Source organism: Scyliorhinus torazame, chromosome 14 (assembly GCF_047496885.1).
Source record: "Scyliorhinus torazame isolate Kashiwa2021f chromosome 14, sScyTor2.1, whole genome shotgun sequence".
Taxonomy (NCBI): domain Eukaryota; kingdom Metazoa; phylum Chordata; class Chondrichthyes; order Carcharhiniformes; family Scyliorhinidae; genus Scyliorhinus; species Scyliorhinus torazame.
This window is the reverse complement of record NC_092720.1, coordinates 17685957-17704785: the sequence shown is the minus strand read 5'-3', so window position 1 is coordinate 17704785 and position 18829 is coordinate 17685957. Positions and strand designations below refer to the sequence as shown.

The window sequence follows — 18829 nt, the reverse complement described above, 5'->3', positions numbered from 1 at the left end:
CAGGTGAAACTCCTCTGCACCCCCTCCAGTGCAATCATGCTCTTCCGAACTGCTCACAATACTGATGTTTTATAAAGTTGTACAAAGACTTCCCTGCTCCTATATTCTATGCCCTGGCTAATGAAGGCAATCATTCTGTATGCCTTCTTCACCACCCTATCCAACTGTGCTGCTACCTTCAGGAGTCCATGGATGTGTATACCAAGGTCCCTTTGCTCCTCAATACTCAAGGACATACCGTTCATTGTGTATATCCGTCCCTTGTTAGACCTCCCAAAATGCATCTCACACTTATCAGGATTGAATTCCATCTGTCATTGCTCTGCCCAATTTACCAACTGATCAATATCAGTCTGTGGCATAAGACTATCATCACTGCCAACAACTACCATCAATTTTCACGTCACCTGCAAACTTACTAACTATACTGTCTACATCCAAGTCATTAATGTATATAATAAACAGCAAGGATCCCAGCACCGATCCGTGGCACACCGGTCAGAGGCTCCCAATCACTAAAGCAATCCTGCATCTTTATCTCCGATTAGTAATCCGATTTTGCATCCAATTTGCCAACTTGCCTTGGATCCCATGGGCTCTAACCTTTTCGACCAGCCTTCCATGTGGGACCTTGTCAAAGGCGTTATTGAAGTCCATGTAAACCACAGCAACTGTGCTACCCTCATCAATATATTTACCTTCTCAAAATACTCAATTAAGTTAGTTAGATAGGATTTCCCACCAACAAGTCAGTGATTATCCCTGATCAATCCCTGCCTTTCCAAGTGTTGATTAATCCTGTCCCTCAGAATTCCTTTCCAATAATTTCACGATCACAAGGTCATTGTCTCATAGGAGGCTTGCTGCGCTCAAACTGGCTTCCCTGTTTTCTACATTGCATTACAATCATGATACACTTCAAAAATACTTAATTGGACTTAATTTTGGTGAAGTCTGCTAAAGAATGTGTGGTTCAACATAGCTATTTACAAATCAAGACATTTTGAAAAAAATTGGCGCAAAATGGCAATTCTTGTGTGGTTACATTCTATCCATTACAGATCAGATGGGGCAATGATTAACATAGGTTCTGTAGTCTTGGAAAATTTCAGTTCCATAATGTTTTAATCGGTGGACTGAAAGTGAACTATGAAAGAGCCCGAGGCTACTTCATAACAATAACGGTGATGAATTGGATTATTCTGCTTTACTTCAATTATGTTGCTAATGGTTATGATTATTGAACATTTGGAGGTAAATTATGTCTCTGGTGACAAAATTATATCCCTAACATTTTTAAAAAGCAATTAATTTTGGAACAAGAAAGGACTTGCCTCCTCTCCCACGTCAAGTCTTGGTTAATTCTTTTAACATTATTTACATACCTTTCAAAATAGTTTGCAGATGTGGATGTTTAACTATGGCAATAATCTCCATCCTTGGGCAATTAGCCTCAAACTTTGTGACCCAAGTCACACATTGACTGCCCAAGCTGCTAAAAAACATGAGCAATCATCATCTATGGCTCAATGGGTACCATACCCACCTCCAAATCAGGAATTCAACTCCTACTCCAGAGACCCAAGCACATAATCCAGTCTGACACTCCCAAGGCAGTACTGAGGGTGCTTTATTCCTTTGAAAATAGCATGGTGTGGATTTCATTAGATTACAAACACGATTCATGAAAAATGACTGGGTGATGACAAAACTTACAAAGATTACAAGGTGGGATATCAACTGGCAAATATAACATGCCAATGTTTAGGAAAAATGGTTTGGAAATATTACATACTGTAGTCAAGTTCAAAAAGAGCTGTAGGCTGTCTTTTGAATACTGATTTCAGGAGGGAGGTATAGGCCAAGGGGCTCCTGGCAGCAAGTACAGTACAAAGAGGGACCAGGGTTTTCTGGCAGCAGGTACTTGCACTGGGAGGAATAGGTCAAAGAGGCCCCACAAAATTGGTTCTCCCAAGTTAGAAGTGGGGCAGTGCCACTTAAGTCACATGAAACGGGGCCCAGGCTATGCTCTGAAAACTGTGCTAAGTGTCTGAAGCACTGACAATATTAATCTGGGTTTGGCAGGTTCTACAGCATCCAGTGTCTGCATTAAGCCATGCAAACTTGTTTCCTTTGCAGTTCCTGGAAATGCCTTTATGCGTGATGAGGAACTACAGCATGCACAAGTTGAAGGGTGCATTTGCAAAGCCCGAGACCTCTCCAATTCTAGTTATCACTGGGAAGCCAGTCAATTATTCACAAGAGCAATCAACCAAAACTGGTTATGCTGTGACCCAGCAGCAGTCAAAACTTGAGATGCCAGTGTACATATTGGAAAATATGCATTTCCTTCATCCAGCAGGATATTGGGAAATATTCAACTACGTGCAACTTGTGTCAGTTTATTGTGCAATATTAATAAACAAAATCTTGATGTACACAGTCGTTCATAAGCAAATTGGTTCTTAGTGCACTGTCAGCAGCAGGCAGGCAAGGACCCATCAAATCTCAGTGCAACTATGTCTGACTTCATCTGGAAAGGATTTTGCAGTAGTTCTTCTGTTAACAATGATCATGGTTTTCTGGTCAAAAAAGTTTCACGCACCAAAAGGCAATAAAGCAGGCCCCTAGACCCAGGACCAGCATAATGCTTGTATTTAGCCCACAGTACTATAGGTGTTACCAAACCGGGAAGAAAATCCACACCCTGTTTGGAGTTGCACCTCGTCAAATGAGGCCGAACTCTCTTTACTCTGCTTACTGTATGGACTGTGTGAAGCGAGCTAGCACTGAATTGGTGGCATCGAGGTTATCCAGTTGGTGCTGGGCAAAATCAGCAGCAACTTGTGGGCCACAAATATACCTGACAAGCATTGGCAAGGACTGTTGTTGGAGGTGCACTAATCTAGGCAAGTGGAAAGTACACCGTCACACTTGATTTGTGCCATGTAGATGGCAGACAGACTTTGAGGAGACAGGAAGTGAATTACTTACTGCAGAATTCTCAACCTCTGATTCTGTTCTAGTATCCATATAGTTGACCGAGCTGAGTTTCTGTTTCAATGGTGACCCCAAGGATGTTGATACTCGAGGACTAGCAATAACACCATTGAACGTCATGAGCAGCTGGTTAGATTCTCACCCGTTAGGAAATGGTCACTTTAAGGTACACGTGTGACGTGAATGGTCAAACTGGTGGGGAGTCGGAGGCTCAGCTCCAACGGTAAGGTTGTAAACAATCTGGGTCAGGTGATGAGGGTGGCCCCAAAAGCAATGGAGTTGATGGCTAGGGAATCAAATTAGTGGCAGGGACCAAAGACAGCTTCAGTCTTCGCAGAATTTTCTTGAAGGAAATCCTATAGTGGATGTGGAAAGGACTTTGATGACTCATCCAAGGGGTATGAATAGGAGAGAAGTTGGAGCTTATGGTTCATGTATTAATGTCTTGTCACAGCAGGTGGAACCTATCTCAAGAAAATTTCTGCAGCATTGCAATGTTTAATAGACAGCAGAGGCACAGGTTGCAATTGTCAGAATCCATCAACCCCAAAGCCTACGATGGCAGTGATTAGCACTGCTGTCTCACAGCACCAGAGCCTTGGGTTCGATTCTGGTCTTGAGTGACTGTGTGGAGTTTGCGCATTCTACCTGTGTCTGCGTCGTTTTTTTCCGGGTGCTCCGGTTTCCTCCCACAGTCCAAAGATGATGCAGGTTAGGTGGATTGGACATGCTAAATTGCCCCTTAGAACCCAAAGTTAGGTGAGGTTACGTAGATAGGGTGCTCTTTCGCAGGACCAGTGCAGACTCGATGGGCCGAATGGCTTCCTTCTGCACTGTAGGGATTCTACCCAAACTCTATTTTAGAACGATTCGTGGAAATAACTATTCAAAAACAATTATATGGAAAAAAAGTCCCACAATATAGGCGGCACGGTAGCACAGTGGTTGGCACTGTTACTTCACAGTGCCAGGGTCCCAGGGTCGATTCCCAGCTTGGGTCACTGTGTGAGTAGTATGCAGGTTCTCCAGGTCTGCGTGGGTTTCCTCTGGGTGCTCCAGTTTCCTCCCACAAGTCCTGAAAGACGTGCTGTTAGGTAATTTGGACATTCCGAATTCTCCCTCTGTGTACCCGAACAGGCGCCGGAATGTGGCGACTCGGGGCTTTTCACAGTAACTTCATTGCAGTGTTTATGTAAGCCTACTTGTGATTATAAAAGTATACTAACCAACTGAGAACAAATAAGATCAGTCACTTTTAAAAAAATGTATAAGCAGTCATAAAATGATGCACAAATACAGCTGCTTTCATATACTGGTCCGCCTCTCCCTTTACTGGAGCAACAGGTACACCAGTAGCACTCCTAGTGTTGCTCACACAGTTGACTAAGGGATCTGGGGATATCCCACAACGACCTCTAAAATATTAAGTGAACCCTGTTGATCACCTACCCCATTATTTCCCAATGTGGCGCAGAGTCAAGTCTTTGTCCAATAATTACCTTGCAAAGAACCTTGGGGCATTGAAACGTGCTAAAAAAGGGAAGCTGTTGTTGAATCAAAAATAATCACCCTCCTCACTGAGATTTCGCTTGTACACATGACAAGGAGAAACCTATAGCAGTCATTTCACCTAGGGTTGCGACCCGCGGGTGGGTGTCAGGTGGGTTGCGGGGCCATGTGTTGCAGCATTCCCGATCGTGGAACGTAGTGCCCAACGGCATGACCGGCTTTCAGAATGGCAGCCGTTCCGTGCATGCGTGCCGCTTTAGCAGTGCGCAGGCCCGGTGTCAAGCGGAACAGACCACCTCCACCTGACGTCAGCGCACACTGACCCAGGAGCAGATTGTTTTAAAAATCGTTGGGCGTCTTCCTGCTTGGAGTGGCGGCAGAGAGCAAGCCATGCGCCCTGCACACTGACACCAGTCATGCTCTGGGCACGAGAAGATTCCTCCATTTTGTAGCTGCCAGCAGTGCTGGTGTGAGCTCAAGGGCCTCTGGTGAACAACCCATTAAGAAGTTGAAAAAGGAACAAAGCAGCGTAAAGATGATTACTTGGGTGATGGGTTTATTAATTATGCCTTATTAATAAGGCATTTGAAGACTAAACATGGAGAGTTAGAGGACAAACCTCTTGATTCTTTTCAACCGTGCTGTGAGATCTTAAGTCATCAGCTGAAGTCCTTCTCAGAAATGTAAGATTGAATAACGAAGTAAGTGAGATCGTAAGGACCAAGCTGGCTCACCTATCAAATTACAGGGAAGTGAAAATGTTGGGTCCCAAAGGTTGGCCGGCGGGGGTCCCAAAGGTCGGCCGGCGGGGGTCCCAAAGGCCGGCCGGCGGGGGTCCCAAAGGCCGGCCGGCGGGGGTCCCAAAGGCCGGCCGCCGGGGGTCCCAAAGGCCGGCCGCCGGGGGTCCCAAAGGCCGGCCGCCGGGGGTCCCAAAGGCCGGCCGCCGGGGGTCCCAAAGGCCGGCCGGCGGGGGTCCCAAAGGCCGGCCGGCGGGGGTCCCAAAGGTCGGCCGGCGGGGGTCCCAAAGGTCGGCCGGCGGGGGTCCCAAAGGTCGGCCGGCGGGGGTCCCAAAGGTCGGCCGGCGGGGGTCCCAAAGGTCGGCCGGCGGGGGTCCCAAAGGTCGGCCGGCGGGGGTCCCAAAGGTCGGCCGGCGGGGGTCCCAAAGGTCGGCCGGCGGGGGTCCCAAAGGTCGGCCGGCGGGGGTCCCAAAGGTCGGCCGGCGGGGGTCCCAAAGGTCGGCCGGCGGGGGTCCCAAAGGTCGGCCGGCGGGGGTCCCAAAGGTCGGCCGGCGGGGGTCCCAAAGGTCGGCCGGCGGGGGTCCCAAAGGTCGGCCGGCGGGGGTCCCAAAGGTCGGCCGGCGGGGGTCCCAAAGGTCGGCCGGCGGGGGTCCCAAAGGTCGGCCGCCGTGGGTCCCAAAGGTCGGCCGGCGGGGGTCCCAAAGGTCGGCCGGCGGGGGTCCCAAAGGTCGGCCGGTTGGTAAAATTGGTTCCCGGGCAAAAAGTTTGAAAATCACTGATCTATAGTACTGCTTGGAGCTACCCTGGCAGTGAAATCATATCTGTCCTTAAGACATAGGAGCGGATTCAATCATGGCTGATTTCAACTCCATTTACCCGCTCTCTCTCCATAGCCCTTAATTCCTCGAGAAATCAAGAATTTATCAACTTCTGTCTTATAGACACTCAACGTCTCGGCCTCCACCGCCCTCTGTGGCAATGAATTCCACAGACCCACCACTCTCTGGCTGAAGAAATTTCAGCCTTTTATTCTAAGGCTGTGCCCCCGGGTCCTAGTCTCCCCTGCTAATGGAAACTTCCCTACGTCCACCCTATCTAAGCCATTCATTATCTTGTAAGTTTCTATTAGATCTCCCCTCAACCTCCTGAACTCCAATGAATATAATCCCAGGATCCTCAGACGTTCATCGTATGTTAGGCCTACCATTCCTGGGATCATCCGTGTGAATCTCCGCTGGACCCGCTCCAGTGCCAGTATGTCCTTCCTGAGGTGTGGGGCCCAAAATTGCTCACAGTATTCTAAATGGGGGCCTAACTAATGCTTTATAAAGCTTCAGAAGTACATTCCTGCTTTTATATTCCAAGCCTCTTGAGATGCATGACAACATTGCATTTGCTTTCTTAATTACGGACTCAACCTGCAAGTTTACCTTTAGAGAATCCTGGACTAGGACTCCCAAGTCCTTTGCACTTCAGCATTATGAATTTTGTCACCGTTTAGAAAATAGTCCATGCCTCTATTCTTTTTTCCAAAGTGCAAGACCTCGCACTTGCCCACGTTGAATTTCATCAGCCATTTCTTGGACCACTCTCTTAAACTGTCTAAATCTTTCTGCAGCCTCCCCACCTCCTCCATACTACCTGCCGTTCCACCTATCTTTGTATCATCGGCAAATTTAGCCAGAACGCCCCCAGTCCCGTCATCTAGATCGTTAATATATAAAGAGAACAGCTGTGGCCCCAACACTGAACCCTGCGGGACACCACTCGTCACCGGTTGCCATTCCGAAAAAGAATCTTTTATCTCAACTCTCTGCCTTCTGCCTGACAGCCAATTGTCAATCCATGTTAGTACCTTGCCTCGAATACCATGGGCCCTTATTTTACTCAGCAGTCTCCCGTGAGGCACCTTATAAAAGGCCTTTTGGAAGTCAAGATAGATAACATCCATTGGCTCTCTTTGGTCTAACCTATTTGTTATCTCTTCAAAGAACTCTAACAGGTTTGTCAGGCACGACCTCCCCTTACTAAATCCATGCTGACTTGTCCTAATCCAACCCTGAACTTCCAAGAATTTAGATGGGATATTACTCATGTCTTCTACTGTGAAGACTGACGCAAAGTACTTGTTTAGTTCCTCAGCTATTTCCTTGTCTCCCATCACTAGATTACCAGTGTCATTTTGGAGCGGCCCAATGTCAACTTTTGCCTCCCGTTTGTTTTTAATGTATTTAAAGAAACTTTTACTATCGTTCCTAATGTTACTGGCTAGCCTACCTTCATAATTGATCCTCTCTTTCCTTATTTCTCTCTTTGTTATCCTCTGTTTGTTTTTGTAGCCTTCCCAATCTTCTGACTTCCCACTACTCTTTGCCACATTATAGGCTTTCTCTTTTGCTTTGATGCATTCCCTAACTTCCTTTGTCAGCTATGGCTGCCTAATCCCCCCTCTGGTAACCTTTCTTTTCTTTGGGATGAACCTCTGTACTGTGTCCTCAATTACTCCCAGAAACCCCTGCCATTGCTATTCTGCTGTCTTTCCCATTCGGCTCTGCTCCCAGTCGATTTTCATCAGTTCCTCCCTCATGCCCCTGTAGTTACCTTTCTTTAACTGTAACACCTTTACATCTGATTCTACCTTCTTTCTTTCAAATTGCAGACTGAATTCTACCATATTATGATCACTGCCTCCTAAGTGTTCCCTTACTTTAAGATCTTTAATCAAATCTGGCTCATTACATAACACTAAGTCCAGAATGGCCTGTTCCCCCGTGGGCTCCATCACAAGGTGTTCCAAAAAGCCCTCCTGTAAACATTCAATAAATTCCATTTCTTTGGGTCCACTGGCAACATTATTTACCCAGTCCACCTGCATATTGAAGTCCCCCATGATCATTGTGACCTTGTCTTTCTGACATGCATTTTCTATTTTGTGGTGCATTTTGTGCCCCTGGTCCTGACCACTGTTAGGAGGCCTGTACATAACTCCCATTATGGTTTTTTTGCCTTTGTGGTTCCTCAACTCTACCCACACAGACTCCACATCATCTGACCCTATGTAGTTTAGTGCTATTGATTTAATTTCATTCCTAATTAACAAGGCAACCCCGCCCCCTCTGCCCACCTCTGTCTTTTCGATAGGTTGTGAATCCCTGGATGTTTAAATGCCAGTCCTGAACCCCCTGCAACCACGTCTCTGTGATGCCTACCACATCATACCTGCCAGTCACAATCTGGGCCACAAGCTCATTTACCTTGTTCCGTACACTGCGCGCATTTAAATATAGCACCTTTAATTCTCTATTGACCGTCCCTTTTTGTTTTCTTAGTGTGGTGGACCTTGGTTTACTGAGCCTTTCCATAAACTGTCATATTTTGTGAGATGGGGACTATCGTAACCTCTCCTGAGTTCTGTCTTTTCGTGCGTTTTTGTATTCCTAAGCAGCTACGCTTCCCACTGATTACTTCACCTCTTGGTTCCCTGACTTTCCCTTCCCCCCAATCTCTAGTTTAAAGTCCTATTGACCACCCTATTTACTCTTTTCGCCAGAACACTGGTCCCAGCTCGGTTCAGATGGAGACCATCCCAACGGTATAGGTCCCCCCGTCCCAAAACTGATGCCAGTGTCCCATGAAAAGGAACCCCTCTTTCCCACACCACGCTTTCAGCCACGTGTTAACTTCCCTTATTCTTGCCTCCCTATGCCAATTTGCACGTGGCTCGGGCAGTAATCCGGAGATTATGACCCTTGAGGACCTGTTTTTTTAATTTGAATCCTAGCTCTTTATAATCTCTAAACAGGTCCTCTTTCCTAGACTTGCCTATGTTGTTGGTACCGACATGGACCACAACAACTGTCTGCTTGTGGCCAGTCCCATCTCCTAAAGCCTGAACTTGTTCCAGCGAGAGTGAATCACCATTCACCCATTACAGCATACCATGCATGGTGATTTATCAGCTGAATTAACATCCAGTAATTTTAACAAAGTGTGCTTATAAAAGAATTTGGACAAGAGGACAATTCTGCACAGATTGAACATTTCTGAAATTAGACCATTCACGTTTACAATCAAAGCTGAAAGTAAACCAAATATTGTGTAAAGTTTAGGATTGACACTCATCTACAATAGCTGCTGTACTTATGTGAATATTGAGTGAGTTTTGGAAATGCCACTTTTGGAATGGGATATTAAAACAGGGCCTTGTCTGCTTGCTGAAGTGGATGCAACAGATCTTTTTCTGAAGAGCAAAGGACTTCTCCCCAGTGTCCTGCCCAATTTCCCCTCAACCTACATCACTAGGAAACAGACCATTTAGTCATGACCACATTCTGACTTACGGGAGCTTGCCGTGCATAAATTACCTGCCATTTTTCCTATATTAATAGCACTTCATTGACGAAAGCACCGTGGGACATTCTGAAGTCATGAAAGATGCTTCGTAAAGGCATGTCTTTATTTTGTTAAAGATTTAAAGCCGATATTCTCTTCCAGTTCCTCAAATTGCAGTCACCTTTAGACCCCTGGTGCTGCACAATAACTTGAATTTTAAAATTCTCATCTTTGTTTTCCCAATCCCTCAATGACCTTACCACTCTTCATCTCTGTAATGTCCTCCATTCCCACAGATTTCCTTGCTCCTCTAATTCTGGCCTCTTATGGGGAGACAGGGGTTAGAATCAGAGAATCCCTACAGTGCAGAAGCACGCCACTCGGTCCATTGAGGCTGCACCGATCCTCCGAAAGAGCACTCCCCAGGTCCACTCCCCCACCCCATCCTGGTAACCTAACCTGCACATCCCTGGAGTGTGGGAGGAAACTGGAACATCCAGAGGCACCAGGGGAATGTGCAAACTCCACACAGACAGTCACCCAAGGTCGGAATCAAACCCGGATCCCTGACGCTGAGAGACTGCAGTGCTAACCACTGTGCCAACTTGTATGGTAATGTCATTGGACTAGTAATCTAGAGGCCCAAGCTAATGCATTGGGGACAGAGTCTCAAAACCACCATAGCAGCTTACAGAATTTAAATTCAATGAATAAAAGAAATCTGCAATTGAAAGCTGGTCTCGATAATGGTGACCATAAAACTGCCTTCAATTGATGTAAAAACCGGTGTGGCCTACACGTGACTCCAGATCCTTGGCAGTGGGCCTGACTGCCCACTGAAATGGCCTAGGACAGACGTCAGGTGGAAAGTCCAACTCATAACAAGGCTGAATATGGAAGGTTCAGAGGGGAGGTGGAAAAGCAAAGGGAAGATACGATTGACTAAAAGACTAATAAGGTGGGAAAAATTAGAGCATGAGAGAAAGCTGCCCTGAAATATAAAAACAGATACTAAGTGTTTCTGTAAATATTTTGGAAAGAAACAAGTTAACAAAGTGACCGTTGGTCCAATAGAAAGTGAGGCGGGAGAATTGATAATGGAAAACAAGGAAATGGCAGGTGAACTGAACAGGTATTTTGCACCAGTCTTCACTATAAAGGAGGCAAGTAACATCCCAGAAGCAGCTATAAAGCAGGAAATGGAAGGGAGGGAGATACTCAGGAAAATTGCAGCCACCAGAGAAGTAAGTGGTACTGATTAAATTGTTGGAGCTGCAGGACTGACAAGAGCACGGGTCCTGATGGATTTCCTCCTAGGCTCTTAAAAGAAGTGGCGAAATAGTTGATGCTTTGGTTTTAACTTTCAAAACTCCCTAGATTCGGGAAAGGTTCCATTAGATTGAGATAGATTTTTAGATTTAGATTAGTCACATGTATCGAGGTACAGTGAAAAGTATTCTTCTGCGTACAGTCCAGGCAGATCATTCCATGCATGAGAAAAACATAGGACATACCAAAAATGTAAATACACAGATATCAAGTGAAGCATAGAGAGCATAGTGCTACAACAGTAGAGAAGATGCATAGAGAGATCAGTTCAGTCCATAAGAGGGTCTTCAGGAGTCTAGTAACAGTGGTGAAGAAGCTGTTTTTGAATCTGTTAGTGCATGTAAGACTCTTGTATCTTCTTCCCGATGGAAGAGGTTGGAAGAGAGAATAACCCGGGTGGGGAGGGGTCTTTGATTATGCTACCTGCTTTCCCAAGGCAGCAAGAGGTGCAGAGTCAATGGATGGGAGGCGGGTTCGCGTAATGGACTGGGCTGTGTTCACGACTTTCTGTAGTTTCTTGGGCCGAGCAGTTGCCATACCAGGCTGTGATGCAGCTAGATAGGATGCTACCTATGATGCATCTGTAAAAATTGGTAAAAGTCAATGTGGACATGCTGAATCTCCTTAGTTTCCCGAGGAAGTATAGGCGCTGTTGTGCTTTTCTTGGTCAAAGCATCGACGTGGGTGGACCAGGACAGGTTATTGGTGATGCGTATACCTAGGAATTCGAAGCTGTCAACCATCTCTACCTCGTCACCATTGATGCAGGCAGGGGTGTGTACAACATTCCTGAATGCGATGACCAGCTCCTACGTTTTGCTGACATTGAGGGAGAGATTATTGTCGTTGCACCATGCCACTAGCTTCTCTATCTCCCTCCTGTACCCTGACTCATCATTGTTTAAGATTTGACCCACTACAGTCATGTCATCAGCAAATCTGTAGATGGAGTTGAATTTTGCCACACAGTTGTGTAAATAAGGAGCATAGTAGGGGGCAAAGTAAGCAAGGCCCGGGTATTGATGATTATTGTGGAAGAGGTGTCGTTCGTTCTCCTTACTGATTGTGGTCTATGGGTCTGGAAGTCGAGGATCCAGTTGTAGAGAGAGGAGCCAAGTCCTCGGTTTAGATGTTTGGATACCAACTTGGCTGGGATTATGGTGTTAAATGTAGAGCTGTAATCAATGAATACGGGTCTAGTAACTGCAATATTCAAAAGGGAGGGAGACAGAAATCTGGAAACTACAGGCCAGTTAGCTTAATATCTGTCAAAAGGAAAATGTTAGAAGCTATTATTGAAGAAGCTATAGCAGGGTACTTGGAGAAGTTCAAGATAATCAGGCAGAGTCAACATGGTTTTGTGAAAGGGAAATAATGTTTAACACCAACTTATTGGAGTTCTTTGAGGAAGTAATGTGTGCTGTGGATAAAGGGGAACCAGTGGATGTAGTGTACTTAAGTTTTCCAAAAGCATTTGGTAAAGTGCCACATCAAAAGTTATTGTGGAAAATATAAGCTCATGGCATAGAGGGTAACATATTAGCATGGATAGAACGTTGGCTGGCTAACAGGGATCAGTGCTGGGACCTTAACCGGTTACAATTTATATAGATGACTTGGGTGAAGGGAAGGATGGGATGGTTGCCAAATTTGCCGATGACACAAAGATAGGGAGGAAAGTAAGTTGTGAAAAGGACATAGAGGCTACAAAAATACATTGATAACTTAAGTGAGTGGGCAAAGTTCTGGCAAATGTATAATGTGGGAAAATGTGAAGTTGGCCATTTTGGCAGGAAGAATCGAAGAAGCATATAATCTAAAAGGCGAGAGATTGTGGAGATCTAAGATTCAAAGGGATCTAGGAGTCTTAGTGCATGAACCACAAAAGGCTAGTATGCAGGTACAGCAAGTAATTAGAAAAACTAATAGAATGTTATAATTTATTGCAAGGAGAATTGAATGCAAAAATAGAGAGGTTACACTTCAGTTGTACAGGGCACGGGGAGCAGCACATCTGAAGTATTGTGTACAGTATTGTTCATCTTATTTAAGGAAGGATGCAAATGCGTTGGAAGCAGTTCAGAGGTTTACCAGACTAGGCTGGGGTGGGCAGATTGGATAGGCTTTTACCCACTGGAGTTTAGAAGAGTAAGATGCGACTTGATTGAAACATACAGGGTGGATGTTTCCTCTTGTGAGAATATAGAACTAGGAGTCACGTTTTACAAAATAAGGGGTCACCCATTTACGACGAAGATGAGGCAAAACTTTATCTCTCTTCCTCAAAATGCAGCATATCTTTAAATATTTTTGAGGTGGATGTGGACAGATTCTTCATAAACAAGGAGGTGATATTTTACTGGGGGGAGGCAGGATGCAGATCTCAGGTCACTGTCAGATCAGCCATGATCTTATTAAATGATGGAGCCAGGGCCCGAATGGGCGACTCGTGCTGCTGGCTTGTATGAAAAGAGACTGGCAGCCAACATAAAAGTCTTCTGCAAGCATATAAATAGTAAAAGGAGGGCAATTCGGGACCAAAAACGGGATTTATGCATGGAGGCTGAAGTACAAGGAGGACATGAAGGCATTAAGAGAGGGTGTAGAAACAATTCATCAGAATGGTTCCAGGGAGAATGGCGGGAACTGCTCATCTGGAGAGCTGGTACAGACAGGATGGGCCGAATTCTGGAAGAATTGTGATCTCGGAGGGTCATAGGGCTGGAGGAGATTAAAGAGATAGGAAAGGGAGAAGCCATGGAGGAATTTAAAAACAAATGAGAACTTTAAAAAGGATGGGGGTGTGGGTCCGTGAGCACAGGAGTGAGGGTGAACAGAATTTGCTGTGAATTAGGAAACAGGCAGCAGAGTTTTCTCAGAAGCCACAAAACTGTAGACATCCACATCAGCAAATTATTAAGTGTACAGTTTAAGCAACAGGGAGTGTTGGCGGCCTTTACAAATCACTCAGCTGTTACAGTTTTCAGTTCTGAGCGAGACCAAATTTCCAACACAGACCAATCAGCCACTTGCAAGATGATGTGCAAAGCAGAACCTTCTTATCCTTAAGCAGTCCTGCACTTGCTGACCTATCCCAGATTTCCATTACTCCAACATTGGCAGCCTTGGCACCGAGGCGCTAAGCTCTGGAATTCTCCCCCTAGATCTCTCGGTCTCACTCTCCGCTTTTAAAAACTGCTCCAATAAAGAACAAAGAAAAGTACAGCATAGGAACAGGCCCTTTGGCCTTCCAAGCCTGCGCTGGCCATGCTGCCCGTCTAAACTAAAATCTTCTACACTTCCGGGGTCCGTATCCCTCTATTCCCATCCTATTCATGTATTTGTCAAGATGCCCCTTAAACGTCACTATCGTCCCTGCTTCTACCACCTCCTCAGGCAGCATATTCCAGGCACCCACTACCCTCTGTGTAAAAAAAACTTACCTCGTACATCTCCTCTAAACCTTTCCCTCGCACCTTAAACCTATGCCCCCTAGTAATTGACTCCTCTACAACGACCAAATCGTCTGGCCACCTATCCTAATATACGGTCCTGTAGCACAATGTCAAATTCAGTTTGATAATGTTCCTGTGAAGTGCTTTCTAATGTGGTGCTATTTGATGGATGTTATAGCTGCTATTGTGTTGATATCCAAGAGAAGTCATGAACTGGCTCCAGACTCTTACTTTTCACTTGGAAAGGCACGCAAGTCATTTCAACACCCTTACCCTGAATACAATTAACAATTATACAACACATGCTTAAAGGGCACATCCGTAAAGAGCTCCCATGTAGTTTACACCATCCAGAAAAATGCTGAAAATTAATTTGAAGTGTGTTTGTCATTTAAGAGTCAGAGTGACAGAAATGTACAGCACCGACAATCAAGCACCTATCTATTCCAATCCCATTCATCAGCACTTGGTCCATAGCCTTGTTTGCTATGGCATTTTAAGTGCTCATTGAAATGCTTCTTAATGTTGTGAGGGTTCCTACCTCTACCATCCTTTCAGGCAGTGAGTTCCACCACCACCCTCTGGATGAAAAGGCTTTCTCTCATCTCTAGGTCCATCACCTTCAAATATATCCCCCCGGTTATTGACCCTTCTACTCAGGGGAAAAGTTTCCTCCTATCTACCCTATCTATGTCTCTCATAACTTTGTACAACTCAATCAGATCCCCCTCATTCTTCTCTGCTCCAAGGAAAACAACCGCAGCCTATCCAGCTTCTCTTCATAGCTGAAACGCTCCAGCCCTTGCAACATCGTGGCGAATCTCCTCCGCACCCTTGCTAGTCCTTCACATCACAATGTGGCTGTTTCGCACAGGGCTAAATCGCTGGCTTTGAAAGCAGACCAAGGCAGGCCAGCAGCACGGTTCGATTCCCGCATCAGCCTCCCCGAACAGGTGCCGGAATGTGACGACTAGGGGCTTTTCACAGTAACTTCATTTGAAACCTACTTGTGACAATAAGCAATTTTCATTTCATTTTATAATCACATCTTTCCTACAGTGTGGTGACCAGAACTGCACACAGTCCTCGAGCTGTGGCCTAATGAGCGTTTTATACAGCTCCACCTTAACCTCCCTTATATCCTGTGCCTTGGCTAATAAAGGCAAGTATTCCATAAGTTGCCGTAACCACCTTATCGCCTGTGCTGCCACCTTCAGGAACATTTGAACACGTATCCCAAGGACTCTCTGGTCCTCTGTACATCCTGGGCCCCACTGTTCATTGTATATTCTCTTACCTTGTTAGTCATCCCACTATGCATTACCTCACACTTTTTAAGAGTTAAATTCCATTCGCCACTGTTCGGCCTATCTGACCAGCCCGCCTTCCTCATCTACTGGAACTGCCAATGTTACTACACCAACAGGTGATGCTGTTCAGGCAGGAAGGTGGTTGTCACCATTACTGGTGCAATTAAGAGTGGTAGGGTGAGAGATTAATTGATGCATCTATCAAAAACAATGGGAGCGAAAATGCCCAATTCATCAACTGAAGTTACTCCAGCCATCATCTTTTTACAGTAACTTCATTGTAGTGTTAATGTAAGCCTACTTGTGACAATAAAGATTATTAATTTAAGGCCAACATATCTTTTCACAAACACAGGACACCCCAAAATACCTTAAACAGCCAATGAAATACCTTTGAAGTGTAGTTACTGTTGTCGTGTGGGGAACACGGCAGCTAATTTGTGCATGGTAAATCCCCAGGAACAGCAATGACCTGCAAATCCTTTATTGAAACTGTTGCTTGAAGGTTGAATATCGGTTGAACACTTAGGGGGAACTTCCTTGCTCTTTTCTCAAACGGTACCATGAAATCTTTTATATCCACCTAAGCCGGGAAGGTATGGCCTTAGTTTAATGTCTCGATTGAAAGATGGCACCTCACTCTCAGTGCCGCACAGTCACCACCAGCCTGCAGAACCAATTACATTTCGATTCCGGCTACACTGGTTGACACCATAAAATTGCATGATAATTCTCTTGGTTAATATCCAACATTCACACCGCAACTTAAATGTCAAGAACATACCATGGAGCTACCTAAGCAGCCATAACGATGGTTGGCTGTCAAACCAGTAAGGGAAAGATTTGAGATGAGTTGAGTGATTTACAGATGGCAGTTGAAATTAAACTTAGTTGCAGAGTAGTGTGAGCTGTAGGAGCGTGCAACTAGAGGCCATAAATACAGAGTTGCCCGAATAACTCCAATAAGGAGAAACATCTTTACCCACAGAGTGGTTAGTGCGAGAAACATTTTAACCACTGAAGTGGTTGCAGCAAATAAGAGAGATAGATTTGAGGGGGAATCATGCACCATCTGATCATGTGCCAATGCTTCAACACTTCAGGCAGGGAGTCTTCAACACAGACTGCAGTCAACTGCTGATAGTGTCCCAGGAGAGCAACACCTGTGTCCACAATTACATCATCCCACCTGACTTGGTACCAAATTCAGCTCATACAACAGAGACAAATGCAATTTAAATCAACAAAACAGGAGCTCAGAGTTAAGAACCCCACAGCTCCGGATCCACCAGGAGTTACACCACACTCACCTCCCCTTCACCAGAACCTACTTTCCCTCCTGTCTCAATGTGCACGAGCCCGACTCATTGTCACTCAGCCCCTTGGCATCCTGCTCCATTTTCCGGTCCCTCTGTATTCTTTCTTATGCCCATTTACCTCTCCCGTGTACACCACACTCAGACTCCCTGCCCTCTTCGCACCTCCCTCTCCTTTGCTCCACAATTCCCCCCAGCTCCCGTTTCTCCCTGCCCCCAACTTTGTTGTCCCTCCTTCTGCCATCCCTCCTCTCACACACTCCCTCTGTCCAAACACTCCCTCTGCCATCCCCCTCACACACTCCCACTGCCACCACCCCCTTACACACTCCCTCTCCAATCCCCCCCTCACACTCCCTCTGCCATCCCCCCCTCACAGACTCCCTCTGCCACCCCCCCCTCTCACAGACTCCCTCTGCCATCCCCCCACTCACACTCCCTCTGCCATCCCCCCTCACACACTCCCTCTGCCATCCCCCTCACACACTCCCACTGCCACCCCCCTCACACACTCCCACTGCCACCCCCCTCTCACACTCCCTCTGCCATCCCCGCCTCACATTCCCTCTGCCACCCCCTTCACACACTCCCTCTGCCTCACAATCCCTCACAATCCCCATCCCCCCTCACAATCCCCACCCCCCCTCACAATCCCCACCTCCCCTCACAATCCCCACCTCCCCACACAAACCCCACCCCCCCCTCACAATCCCCCCCCCCTCACAATCCGCACCCCCTCTCACAATCCCCACCCCCCTCACAACCCCACCCCCCCTCACAATCCCCCCTCCTCCCCCCCACAATCCCCCTCCTCCCCCCCACAATCCCCCCTACTCCCCCTCAATCCCCCCCTCCTCCCCCTCACAATCCCCCCTCCTCCCCCTCACAATCGCCCCCTCCTCCCCCTCACAATCCCCCCCTCACAATCCCCCCCTCCTCCCCCTCACAATCCCCCACTCCTCCCCCTCACAATCCCCCCCTCCTCCCCCTCACAATCCCCCCTCCTCCCCCTCACAATCCCCCCTCCTCCCCCTCACAATCCCCCCTCCTCCCCCTCACAATCCCCCCTCCTCCCCCTCACAATCCCCCCCTCCTCCCCCTCACAATCCCCCCCTCCTCCCCCTCACAATCCCCCCCTCCTCCCCCTCACAATCCCCCCCTCCTCCCCCTCACAATCCCCCCTCCTCCCCCTCACAATCCCCCCTCCTCCCCCTCACAATCCCCCCCTCCACCCCCACACAATCTCCCCCTCCACCCCCACACAATCTCCCCCTCCACCCCCACAACCCCCCCCATCTCCCCCTCACAATCCCCTCCTCCTCCCACTCACAATCCCCCCCTCCTCCCCCCTCACAATCCCCACCCCCTCCCCTCACAATCCCCACCCCCTCCTCCTCCCCTCACAATCCCCACCCCCTCCTCCTCCCCCTCACAATCCCCACCCCCCCTCCTCCCCTTCACAATCCCCACCTCCCCCTCACAATCCCCACCCCCCCTCCTCCCCCTCACAATCCCCCCTCCTCCCCCACAATCCCCCCCATCTCCCAATCCCCCCTCCTCCCCCTCACAATCCCCCCCATCTCCCCTCACAATCCCCCCTCCATCCCCTCACAACCCCCCTCCATCCCCCCTCCTCCCCCTCACAATCCCCCCTCCTCCCCCTCACAATCCCCCCCTCCTCCCCCTCACAATCCCCCCCTCAAAATCCCCCCCTCCTCCCCCTCACAATCCCCCCCTCCTCTCCCTCACAATTCCCCCTCGTCCCCCTCAGAATCCCCCCCCATCACAATCCCCCCCTCCTCCCCTCACAATCCGCCCCCCCTCCAACCTCACAATCCCCC

The 18829-nt window shown here is 47.4% G+C and overlaps 1 protein-coding gene across 4 annotated transcripts in view; it reads right to left on the bottom strand.

The window, feature by feature from the left end:
* Positions 1-18829, bottom strand: part of sec62 (SEC62 homolog, preprotein translocation factor) — a 103210-nt gene that overhangs the window by 76080 nt on the left and 8301 nt on the right. The window contains exon 2 of one of the 4 annotated variants that reach the window (XM_072473764.1): positions 16064-16255. The exons of the other annotated variants lie outside the window; for them this stretch is intronic. The gene's annotated coding sequence lies outside the window, so the exon portion shown is untranslated. The remainder of the gene's footprint in view (positions 1-16063; positions 16256-18829) is intronic. 4 annotated transcript variants of the gene reach the window in all.